Source organism: Cynocephalus volans, chromosome 10, assembly GCF_027409185.1.
Source record: "Cynocephalus volans isolate mCynVol1 chromosome 10, mCynVol1.pri, whole genome shotgun sequence".
Taxonomy (NCBI): domain Eukaryota; kingdom Metazoa; phylum Chordata; class Mammalia; order Dermoptera; family Cynocephalidae; genus Cynocephalus; species Cynocephalus volans.
In genome coordinates this window covers 127491831-127504425 of record NC_084469.1, presented here as the reverse complement: position 1 = coordinate 127504425, position 12595 = coordinate 127491831, and the positions used below count along the sequence as shown (strand labels likewise).

The following is a 12595-nucleotide window of genomic DNA, read 5'->3' as shown; positions in this document are numbered from 1 at the left end:
GAGACTACGCTGCGATCCAAATGAGAGATACATCTTCAGTCTCATAGTGAATTATTGGCAGATCTAGGGGCAAAAAAGTCAGGTTTCTTCCAACAATAAATGGATTCAATACAGTTAAAAATATATAAGAAATAAAAGAGCAGTTATCATTTATTAAGTGCTTAGGGTTTGCCAGGCCCTGTGATATGTGCTTCATAGGCATCATTTTATTTAATATTTGTCATAATTATCTGAGGTAGATCCTACTTTACAGATGAGGAAATAGAAGCTTCAAGATTTTAAGTAGATTTTCCATGTTCACACAGATAGCAAGCGACAGAGTGGCAGAGTGGGGATTAAAACGCAAACTCACCCAACTCCCACAGCGCACAAGCCACGTAGCTCGGTCTCATGGCTCGTTGTCAATGGGCAGTATAGCAGAGTGGTTATGCAGGCGAGTGATGGAGCCAGAAAGCCTGCATTCAAATCCCAGCTCTCCTGCTTACAAACTCTGTGACCTTAGGCAAGTCACTTGGGCAACTTCTTGTTGCTGCAGTTTCCTCATCTATAAGCTGAGGATAATAACAATAGATGTTACCTCATAAGGTTATTGATTTATCATATGTACAGAGTTAGAGCAGTGCTTGGCACATAGTAAGCATTCAGCAAATATTGTCATTATTATTTGGTCACACCATGTGAATGCGAGCCACGTTTTCGGCTGTGACACACAGAGGGCAGGCTCCTCTCTTAATCTTCTGTGTGACTGAAATGCTCAGCCCAGCGTGGAGACTCAAGAGAGCTTTGCTGGAAGTTGCAATTTATTCGAAGCCAGAGGAACTTTTTACTCATTCTGATTCCAGTGAGCTGGAAGTACCCAAGTGACCACCTCGACCAGAGTTCCCTGGGCATGCGTATATCGCCTTCGGAAGCTCTGCTTTAGCTAGTGGACAACTGAGCATCTGCCACCATTTCATCATCAGAGCGAGTGCTGGGGAAAGGAGCCATTTGGGAGGAAGTGAGTCCTGCTACAATGGGCCAAAAGTCAGTGGTGGTCGGGGGAGAAGCTTGGAGAATTCTCCCTCAGGAATAAAAGCAGAGGGAAAAATCTTAAAGAGCTTTCACTTTCAGGCAATACTTCAGGGACAGCCAGATACTATAGACTAAGAACCAAGAAGAGTAAGATCCAAGGACTTGATGGGAATCCAGAACTTTTGTAATGCGGTTGCAATTTCTGCTGAACTGCATCCCCCTACCCATTTCCCCATGGTGATTAGTAATAAAACTCTGGAAATAAATACGACCCTTGGGCTTTGTCTTTGCAAAGGATGGAGAAGTTAGGAAGATGGGTCTCATGTTACAACTACAGTTCACAGAACCGAGGGTAGCAGTGTCTGCGGGAAAGGAAACAATGCTGATTCTCTGGATCCCTGGGAAAAGAAAGGAAAGGGAGTGGGAGAGGATTTGCTGAACTAGGCCTGATAAGGGGCCTTGGCACTGCGCAGGCAGAAGTCCTCATAAGTTCCTTGGCACATGTGTGGTCTAAGAGACCACCAGCCTCCTCACCCCCTTGCCGCCTCTGCTGGTCTCTGAAACCCAAGTTCATCCTTTTTACCAGCTCTTCCGCGTCTGTGCTCTTGCGAATGATGGTCAGCAGGGGGCAGTGTAGCCAATGGATTCCTGTGAGTGAGGGGCTGTCTACTTTTCACGCAAGGGTCTGGGGAAGCAAGAGAGCTGGGATTTGAATGCAACCTAAAACCGCACCTATCTGTGCAGGTTCTGGGTACAATATTGCACCTTTTCACTGTTCTCTTCTCCAGGATCCTATTCTTCCCTCTTTCCTCAAGTCTCTTGTTCGATTCTACTTCCTTGTGCCCCCTGCTCTGCCTCGGACCCCTACGTCTCACCTTTATCTTTGTAAAGCATGTTCAACCCATTGCTTCTCTGGGTCCTGCCAAATATTCTACGAGAGATGGTCAAGTTAAATATTTATCATTTTGCAGATGAAGAGGTGTCTGGTCTATACCTTCTCATCTTCCCTCCACTATACTTACAGGACATGACAGCTGACAGCCAAGGCTTATATTGTCCATCATTGCAGAGAAGGCTATTAAACCAGCGGGCACTGCACACCCTCTAGAATTCCAGCAAAAGCTGCCAAAGCAATAAATTGAGAAGGGACTTTTTCAGAGCCATGCCCTCTGGGGTCCTATCAATTTCATTAGGCCTGCAAATGTCAAAGGGCTAAGCCCTTTGAATATGCACTCGGGACCAGGTAGGAATAGATCTTTTTTTGAGCTTTTTAAGGAAAAAAGCCACCAATGCTCCTGGCTCAGGGCCCAGTTGGCTGGACTGAGCCAGTGAAAGCTAAGACTAGTTCTTTGTGCAGAAGTGGGGGACCGTGAGCAAGTTTCTTCATTTCTTTAAACCTTGGTTGTTGTTGTTGTTGTTGTTTTTCCATATGAGTATAAGAGGTGAATGCAATAGTATCTGTCTCATAGAACAGTTGGGACAGAGTCTGGCACATCCTCTGCATTCAACCAATATTGCTATTGGTATCAAAATAGGAGATAGACTGTTTTCATAGCTACTCATTGTGGAAGATTAATTCCATTGTTGGCCCCAATTAATTACTGCTGGGGCACACCCTTTGCAATGGGAAGTTCTAGTCCCTGTGCACTCTGACTCTGGACTGGGCTTTGGGTCTTGCTTTGGCTAATGGAATGCAGCCAAAGTGACTCTGGTAGCTCCAAGACTGGCCTACAGGGGTCTGGAACTCTTCTGCTCTCTCGATTGCTCTTGAAATGCTGCCACCACCACATAGAAAAGCCCAGGCTAGCCTGCTAGAGGATGAGAATCACACAGAGCAGAGCCCAGTTTCCTAACATCCTAACATCTTCAGCCAATAGACTCCCAATTGTGGGAAAGCCCAGCTAACATCAGCACCCCTACCTATGTAACCCACAGCTGACCTCAGGTACCTGAGTAAGTCCACCTGAGACAAGATGAACTGCTCAGCTGACTCATATAGACTCGTGAGCAATCGTAAATACTTATTGTTTAATGACACTTAGTTTGTGGAGTGTTTATTATGCAGCAATAGCTAGCTGATACACTACTTAAAGTTCAACGTAGGCTAATTGAAGGAGGGGTGGAAATGCTGGGTGGGACTATTTGGAAGGTTACAAACTATGTCGCTAAATCCTTAAGGCAGTAGTGATATTTTTAGAGTCTCGAGTTTAGTGATAGGGACATGGTGGTTCAGAGTAAACACTGAAATAAAACAGACCTGGTTCCCAATCCACGCCCCACCTCTGGCCGAATTTCTGAACCTCTCTCTCAGTGTGCCTCAATTTCCTCTTCTGTAAACTTGGGATGATAACAGTTGATGGGAGGATTGTTGTGAGGATAAAACTGGATAATGTAGCTAGAGTGTTTAGTATGGTGCCTGGCACATAGTGAGCACTCAATAAATGTTAAGGATTCTTATTAATGATGATGAATTAAATATCCCAAGGACCACCACCACGTGGTTGCTGCAGGTCCAATTAGCAATTCAGAACAGAATTTTGGAATTAATTCATCTAAAGCTTTGAAAAAAAGAACTGCATATATGAGAGTACTTGAAAAGTTCATGGAAATATTCATATATTTTCTCTGCTTTCTTTAATGAAAAAAATAACATGTGAGGGTTCTTCAAAAAGTTCGTGCAAAAATTGAATGAAAAGATAATACAAATCCTTCCATGAACTTTTTGAAGACTCCTTGTATTCCGTATACCTTAACCCAAAATCTCTTCTAGGGCAAAATTGCTGATTCAAAAAAATTCAGATCATGAGTTATGACTTATAATTATGAATATTGAACTCTACTTCAGTGCATTGAGGTCAACTTCGTTTTCTTAGAAAGGAAACATGCACACTATGCTGTATTGTGAGATGGGGCATAAATCTCTTTTTTTGTTGTGAGTTGCAACAACTTACATCGTATTTTGTTGAACAAGAAGCAGAGCAGTTATCTTCAAAATCTAAGGCAAGAAAAAAATCATCTGACTGTGTAGCTCTCATACAAAGGTTTGGCTCAACAGGAGATCTCAATAGGAAACCAAACTTAGGTTTAATGTTCAGGGTGAAACTTCAGAGATCAATTCCTCTCTGGCTTTTGGGTTACACTTGTTTGTGTTTTTACTGATGGAGCAGGAAAACTGTGGAGGAGATGAGGAGTCAGGGAGAAATTCTTCCCAGTTTAGAGAGGAATGGTCTGTCAATTTCTTGTTCCTGAGCAGAATTAGGCTGTGTGAGCAATTACCGCCAATTGACTTAATTTAAAAAATAATAAAAAGTAAACCTGACCCTTTCCCCAAACTTTGGCTCCTGGGCTTTTTTATTTTGTTTTGTCTTGGTCATATCATTGGAGTATCTGATATCGGGAATCTGTGAATGCCCATAAAACCCTGCACATAATATCTAGGCATTCACAGTCCCTGGATTCCATCAGGGAGCTCCATGGACCCAGATTACAGGTCCTGTTTTAGAGGAAGTGGCAAATTTCCCAAATCCTGTTACCCAGGGATGGATCTTTCCAGCCCCTTTCACGTAGATCAGATATAGGCTTTTCATCCCCCTCTAGGGCGCTTGTGTGCGTTCTTCCAGGGGTCACAGTAAATAAGCCAGAAAAGCACTGGACATTATCACAAAAACCCCATCTGTGAGTTGTCTGCCAGAGATACTGACTCCCCAGTGGGCTACAAAGGAAATCTGTGATCACACTGGGGTTTCTGTGCTAGGCTGCCACCGTGACTCCCACTCCTGGTGATCTGAGCTTCTTAGGCCAAACCTTCCCCCAGCCTAGCACCCTGTGGACAGCAGTGTACTCCAGGCCAGATTGCGGTGCACCTTGGATGTCAAGCAGCTGGTGGGCACCCAGCGTGCAGCAGTGGGGCCACTCCAGTTGTTTATGGTGAGTTCCCTCTAGATTGGTTGATGTTTGGGCCTTATTGGTTGTTAAATATTATGAATATCACCCCTGGTTGCAAGTGACAGAAACCTAAAGTTTTTGTTGTTCCTCTCAAAACCCAGGGGAGGAACCACAGCCAATCAGCCAATCTCTCTCTCTCTCTCTCTCTCTCTCTGTGTGTGTGTGTATGTGTGTGTTTCACTCTGCCACTGTGTCTCTCTCCTGCTCACATCTGGCCATCTCTAACTATTGTTATTATTTGCGATGGTGACACTAGGATTTATTGGGATGTGCCTTAATACAGGCACCAAGGCTTGCCCATGGTGCTCTTGATTTATAAAGCCCAGACATTCTGTCAGTTCTTCTTAAGCAATGACACCAGGAAATTCACAGCCGGGTGGATGTCATACATAAGCTCATCATCTGTCATCTTCATATGGCCAATGTCCACGGTCAGACACTGCACCTCCTTCATCTGGAACTTGATTGCGGGCTTCACTTCACTGACTTTGGCCACCATGTTTTCATCGTGTGTCAGCAGGGAGGGGATCTCCTCAGCCTTATGTAGCCTGGGCCCAGGATTTGTGGGATCTGCTTGATCAGAGACCCCGAGGCCAAAAAAGCATCATCCTTCTTGGCCAGCTTCCTGACCAACTTTTTACTCTTGCTGAGTTTCTTCAGCACCTCAGTGATGTCCATGTATGGGATACCCACAGCCTTGGCCTTGTCATAGGGCTGCTGATCCCCCAGGACACGGCAGAGAGCGGCGGAGAATGGACTTAAGCCGACAGTGCCCAAAAGCATTTGTTCTTCTGAGGAGCATAGTTCTTCAAGCTGCAGCTCCACTGTTTCCCCAAACTTCCGACACTCATGCTGGTTCCGGTGCAGGACTTTCTGGGCACCTCCTACAGGGTGTCACAGAGACTTTGCTGCTCACGGTGCCTCGCGCTGCAGTGACTGAAAAAGAAATCTAGTTATTTTTGAGCACAGCAGAACATAGCTGCCCCATAGCTCCCAATTAATGTCATTTCATTTCCAGCCTCTAGCAGAAACCAACCAGGGTCTCTGAAATGCAATTCAGAATTCTTGGGGGAGAGCATCTAATTGGCCTGGTTCGGATCAGGTGTCTATCTCTGGCCCAGCCAGCTGTGGCTAGGGGGTCACAGTCACATCATACAAGCATACCATGTAGCCTGCCCCTGTGAGTGATGGGGGGTGGGCAGTTATTTGAGAAGGGCACTGTGGTAGGTGGCATCTGAAATACTCCCAATGATCCCCACCTGCTGGTGTTCACACCTCCGTGCAGTCTCCTGTCTTCGAGTAAGGACTAAAGCCAGCGACTAGCTCCCTACTTCACCATGTTATGGGACCTATTCAAGCCACATTCTCATCTTTAAAATAGAGATAATAGCAGTAATAACACAGTTGTTGTGAGGACTAAATGAGATCATCTAAGTCCAGTGCCTGCACTCAGTTTAGCTATATTAATATTAATTAAATAATTAACTAATATGAATTGATATGAACAATTTCAACAAAGTTTAGTTACTGTTCCCGAGCTTTCATATCTCTGCTAACCCTATACACTTGGGTCATTGGTGCCCCAGTTCCTTCTTCAAAGAAGTCTGGAGAATTCTATGCCTCTTACAGAAATTATAGAGAGAGAAACATGAAGTATCCAACAATCTCCTTGAAGCAAATGGCTATTTAACTACTAAATATAGAGAACTATTTTTGCTTTATTCGTTTTGGTCATACACTAAAGAACAATTTCACATCACAGAGAAGTTGAATAAAAACAGAACTCGTGCTCTCAGATTCAAAATCTTTAAAAAGATATTTGAGTTGATAGAATACATTTTGTTTTTGCAGTCTCCTTCCACAGAAAGGCATCTAATAACCTTCGGCAGCCAATTATTTTGTGTGTGGAAATGCCAGGGTACTATGCAGGTGGCAATCCATCACAGCGATGGAGCTGGAAGACGAAGCACACGGAGATAATCACTGGCGCTTAAAAGGTTTCTGCCTTCTGAGGCCAAAGCCCCTGATGTCAAGGGTTTGATGGGATCTACTTGTTAATTCTAAGCACAAATCCTCAGTTACTGTGTTTTTTACTCCTCCTTGGAATGTCATTTTCCTCCCACTGGGAGCTGTGGACCCTGTGTGGTAGCGGGACATGATAGATTTGGAGACCCCCTTAAACCCTCTCACCTCTGTCTTTTTACCACTTCATCTCAAGGCCACACTTAAGCCCAGATTTCCTACCTGCCATTGCTGTGTCTTTATTACAGGTTCCAGGGGCTCAGCCTACCTCCCCTTCCTCTGCATTCATTCATTCTACTCAGCTTCCTCCTTCCTGAGCCAGGCTGCTGAGTGGGAGATAGCTTCCTGAGCTCCCCCATGTCTGCTGCCCTAAAGTTCAGCACAACAGAAGCCCTTTCGGTGTGAGGGGTGAGACCACTCCTTGCTGAGAAAACAAAGGGCAGCAGAAAGAATAAATGAGAAGTATGGTGGCCAGATATTCTTCACAAAAAATACTGGCTCCCTGAGTAGTGCCTGCCACCACCGTAAAGCTGGGGTTTTCTGGGATCTGCTGGGTTCACCGCATTATACCTCCTCCCTTAGCCCAATTCTGTCTCTAAGGATGGACACTAGGGGGAAAGGGACAGTTTCCTCACAATTATAAAAAAGTCTATATCTGTATCTCTATATATGTTTTTGCTTCCAGAATTACCCTCCCCCAATCCTCAGTGAAATAAACTAGTAACAACCAAACAAGGAAAGAGGTTTTTCTCATGCTGTAAACTGAAAAGTATCCAACAAGAAGAAAAACAGGAGGTTTTGGTGGGACTTCATGCAGCTCCTACATCACCTCTTCCCCCAGGAGTGATACAAGGGAAGGAGTGAGTCTCAAAACCTTGAGAATTCTCACCAACACCCCCTGATTTGGATAGAAGCAGACAAAATTGGGAGTTGGGAGCTTAAAGAAAAGTCAAGGAAATCTCTCCAAGGGCAGAGGTTCCTACCTACGATTTGAATTTCATAGTTGAGCCAGTAAAAGCCCCCAGGTGTTGTCATTTGCCAGGACTCCATGCTGACTCTTGGCACTGGTTCGAAGGCTAAGGAGAACCTCCTTGGGAAGAGAGGGTACTCCAAAATGGACATTGCTAAAATTTTAGAAGAGAGGTTAAGCCCTGTCCTGTACCAAGTGCTGCAGGGAGTTTGTTGAGCAATTTCCAAGTTCCTGCCCTCAGGCTATAGGGAAGCGGGTGGAATGTAATGCTCAGGCCTCAAAATGTAGCTGAAAAGGAAAAAAGATAGATACCAGATAATGTTGGGAAGGTGTCAAAGAGAATTCATCCTTTTTCTGTCACAGCAAAAAGAACAGGGCCGAGCTATCCACTTTAATCATGAGCAAGATGAAAAGAAGCAACATGGAAACAAAGCAAGCATTGTGCAGGAGAATAAAATGAAAGGGAAGACGTAAATGAGCATAGCAGGTATGAGATAGATGAAAGACAGCAAGAAAAAGTAATCCAAGAGACCTAGGAAAAGTTCCTTACAATTGCCTTGAGCTACAGAGGAAATTACTACGAACAAATTCAATAAGAACCCAAAATGAAGCAAAACAAAACCAAAATACTTCAGTGACGAAATTCAGCAACTCAATAATAAATGAATGAAGCGGTCAAGGAAAGAAGGACTAATGTAACACTCATTCCCAGGTCATCATAAAACAATTTCCTCAAACTTATGAGGGAAAGAAAATATAAATATCCTTTGAGGATAAAGTCAATGGAATACATTTTTAAACTTGCTGAAACTTGGTGCCTATGAGCTCCTTTGGGGGAAAAAAAAGTCTTGGAACCATGGTAAAAAAGGAATAAATTAAGAAACCATAGTAAAAGAACTCAAAATGAATCAAATTATTTGTGATAACAACATTTGGGCCTGCACAACTAGGATAATGAGTTGCCATCTCATTTTGGTTGACATTCAGGTGGCTGTGAGTGGAAGAGGTGTTTGGGATTGGAATCCAATTTCAATTCAATTTGAGATGTCTATGAGGCATCCTAAGTGGAGATGTTGAACAGGCAGCTGGACAAGAGAGACTAGAGGCTGGAACACAGGTCTGGAATGAAGACATACATTTGGGAGTCATAGATGTGCACATGGTATTTAAAGCTTGAGGTTGGATGAGATCACTCAGGGAGTGAGTGTGGAGAAGAGGGCCAAGGAATGAGCCTTGGTTCACTCCAATATGAAGAAATCAGGGGGGAAAAGAGGAATGAGCAAAGAAGACTGAGGTAGAAATTCAGTAAGAAAGTAGGAAAACAGGAGAAAGCAATGCCTGGAAAGGCAAGTGAGGGACAGGTGTCCAGGAGGAGTAAGAGATCAGCTGTGTCAAATGTGGTGGAAAATCAAAGTGAGACCTGAGCAGGGTCCACTGCCTTTAGCAATGCGGAAGTCATGGGTGTCCTTGACAAGAACTGTTTTAGTTGTAGTATAGTTGTGTAGGGGTTTAAGAGAGACAGTTAAGAAGAAATTGGAACAAGTGTATTAGTCTGTTTCTGTTGCTTATAACAGAATACCTGAAACTGGATCATTTATAAAGAAATGGAATTTATTTCTTACAGTTTTAGAGGCTGGGGAGCCCAAAGTCCAGGGAACACACCCGGTAAGGGCCTTTTTCTTGGTGGTGACTCCACAGTAACCTAGGGTGTCACATGGTGAGAATGGCTGAGTAAGAGAGCTAACCTGCTCACTCACTGTCCTTATAAAGCCATCAGAACCACGCCCAGGACCACCTATTAGGTCATCAAGTTGTTAGTCCATGAATGGATTAATTCATTCACTAGGGCAGGGTCCTCGGATCCAATCTAATCAGGTCCCACCTCTCAGATACCATGATCAGATTTCCCACCCTCGTAACACAGTTACAATGGGGGTTAAGCTTCAATGAGTTTTGGGGGAGGATTCAATCCATAGCAGCAAGTATAGACAAATTTTTCAGGAAGTTTTGCTGCAAATGGGGCAAAGAAATGGGGTGATAGCTGGGTGGGGTGGTGGGGTGAAGATAATTTTGTTTTAAGATGGGATGGGATAGGGGGAGTAAAGGAGAGGAGGGATAATTTCTAATTCTTTTAGGTAATTGGCCAGCTGGCTGTAGCCTCAGTAGTGAGCTCAGGGTCAGAGAAACAAATTTGAGAATCGGCAATATATTTAAGATTGCCTAGAGATCAGCTGAGTTATCCTAGGGAAGCATGTAGACTAAGAGAAGAAGGAAAGTAGAGAACTCTGCAGGCACCAATATTTAATAAGTAGGTGGAGGTATTGGAGCCCACAAAGAAGCCTGAGGGAGAATGACCACAGGAGGAAAACCAGGAGATCGTGTTGTCACCAAAGCCATGGGAAGAGATTGTTTTAAGGAGGAAGATCACAGGATTGAATAGTGCTTGGGATTCAATAAAGAAAAAAAGCAAAGAATTTTAGATTGAGTGCAACAACAGGGAACTTATTTGGGGTCTTCAATGATAGAGTTTCGGGAACATAATGGAGGAGAAACAGATTTGCCAGAAGTTGAAGAATTATTGGAAGGTAAAGAAGTGGAGGCAGTCAGCACACAACCCTTTCAAGAACTTTGGCTGTGAAGGAGGAAGGGGAGATATAGGACAACAATTGGAGGAAAGTGTGGGTTTTAGAGGCTTATTTTCAAGATGGTAGAGACATTCATGTGTAAATATTGATGGAAGGTTTCTAGGAGAGAGAGAGAACAAGAATGAGAGAGAGAGAGGTTAAGGATACAGGAGGGAGAGAGATGATTGAAAGAATCAGATTTGCTAAGGAGGTATAAAGACCTGGGACCCAAGGAACAGAAAGAAGGATTGGTCTTAGACACATATTCCATTATGAAAGGAAAGATAAGAGAATGGATATAGAAGCAGACACGTTTGTGGTCAGTGCCAGAATGCTGAAAGCATCCTCTCTGAAGGCTTCTATGTCCTTGGTGAAGGAGGAGGTGAAGTCATCTCCTGACAGTGAGTGAAAGGACGATGGGGTGGGAAATATGAGAAGAGTGGAAAAGCTTGAAATAGTTCCCGGGAAGGAAGAAGATGCTGGTCATTTGGAAACAGAAGAGGGTGAGGGGAATGGAGGAGAGTGTCATTTATTTCCCTTTCTTCTTTGTCGCTGCACCCAAGAAATGGACTTTTCTTTTCAAAACGTCATGAGTTTGAAATGAGTGATCAAGGAGTCTGTGGATAAGCTGGGCTCGAATTCCTCCAGGTCTCTTAAGAGTCACTGTCAACACACTCCTCTTATCCCTTCTGGTCTCATCTGTGAAGCCAGTTCTTTTGTGACCTTCCTTAACTCTTTGGCATGGTGTTATAAAGGGATTGTCAATTTAACTCCCTCAGAGACTGCAGAAACAGTGGGATCGAGATCTTGGGATTTGGGTTGAGGCAGAGAGGATGTTCAGTGAAGAAACTAGACATTTAAGAGTGTGTCTATCTACCATCTTCTACAACAAGAGTCCACAAACTATAGCCCATGAGCCAAATCCAGCCCACTGCTGTTTTTGTAATAAAGTTTTCTTGCAATACAGCCACACCCACTTGCTTAAATATGGCCCATGGCTGCTTTCCAGCTACATCAGAGTCGAGTGGTTGTGACAGAGACCTTATGGTCTGCAAAACTGAAAATAGCTGGCTCTTTACAGAAAATTTTTGCCAATCTGTGCTAGAGGGAAGATGGGAAGATTTCAGAGCAAGGGTAACCTTGAGAAAATCCCAACTTCTGAGTTTGTTTCCTTTTCTGCAAAATAAGGACATCATTCATTACATCATCTTTTCATTTAATAAACATTTATTGATTGCTTACTGTGTGCCAGAAGCTGGGAGTGCAGAGATCAATAAGATCTAGACTTGTCCTTTCAAAGTCCACAATCTAGTAGCAGAGATAGATGGATAAACAAATAATTGGAATACTTAGAGATAAATGTCATGTGCATGCCGTGTAAAGGGAGGAGACATGTTGCACCTGGCCTGGATGGGGCTGGGAAATCTTCACAGGAAAACAGAAGAGGAGAGACGCATCAGCATGTGGGGTTGCTATGGTGGAGAATTAAATCAGCCAGTGATTGTTGTGGCATGAATAAAGATTAAAGAGAAGGGAGGGAGAATTTTGGAAAGCACAAAGATGGAAAGGATACGTAAAGGAAGATGGAGAAGGAGCAGTGCTATAGTTTGGATATGATTGACCCCACCAAAACTCATGTTGAAATCTGATCCCCCCAAAATAAACAAATAAATAAAAAAAACAACGAAGGAAAAAAAAAAAAAAGAAATCTGATCCCCAATGTGGCAGAGTTGAGGGGTGGGGCTTAGAGGGAGATGTTTAGGTTACAGGGGCAGATCCCTTATGACCATATTAGTGCCCTCCTCTGGGGGTGAGTGAGTTCTGACTGCTCACCCCCAGAGCCTGCACCTCCCCTCCCTCTTTCTTTCTTTTCTCTCCCCATGTGATCACTGTGCACACTGTGGCTCCCCTTCCACTTTCCGCCATAAGTGGAAGCAGCCTGAGGCCCTCGTCAGATGCAATCACCCAGTCGTGGACTTCTCAGCCTACAGAAGTGTAAGCCAAATAAACCTCTTTTCTTTAT

At 43.8% G+C, this 12595-nt stretch overlaps 1 pseudogene; it reads right to left on the bottom strand.

The window, feature by feature from the left end:
- Window positions 1-5230: 5230 nt before the first annotated feature.
- LOC134387716 (large ribosomal subunit protein uL1-like) lies at window positions 5231-8028 on the bottom strand (annotated as a pseudogene).
- Window positions 8029-12595: the final 4567 nt, after the last annotated feature.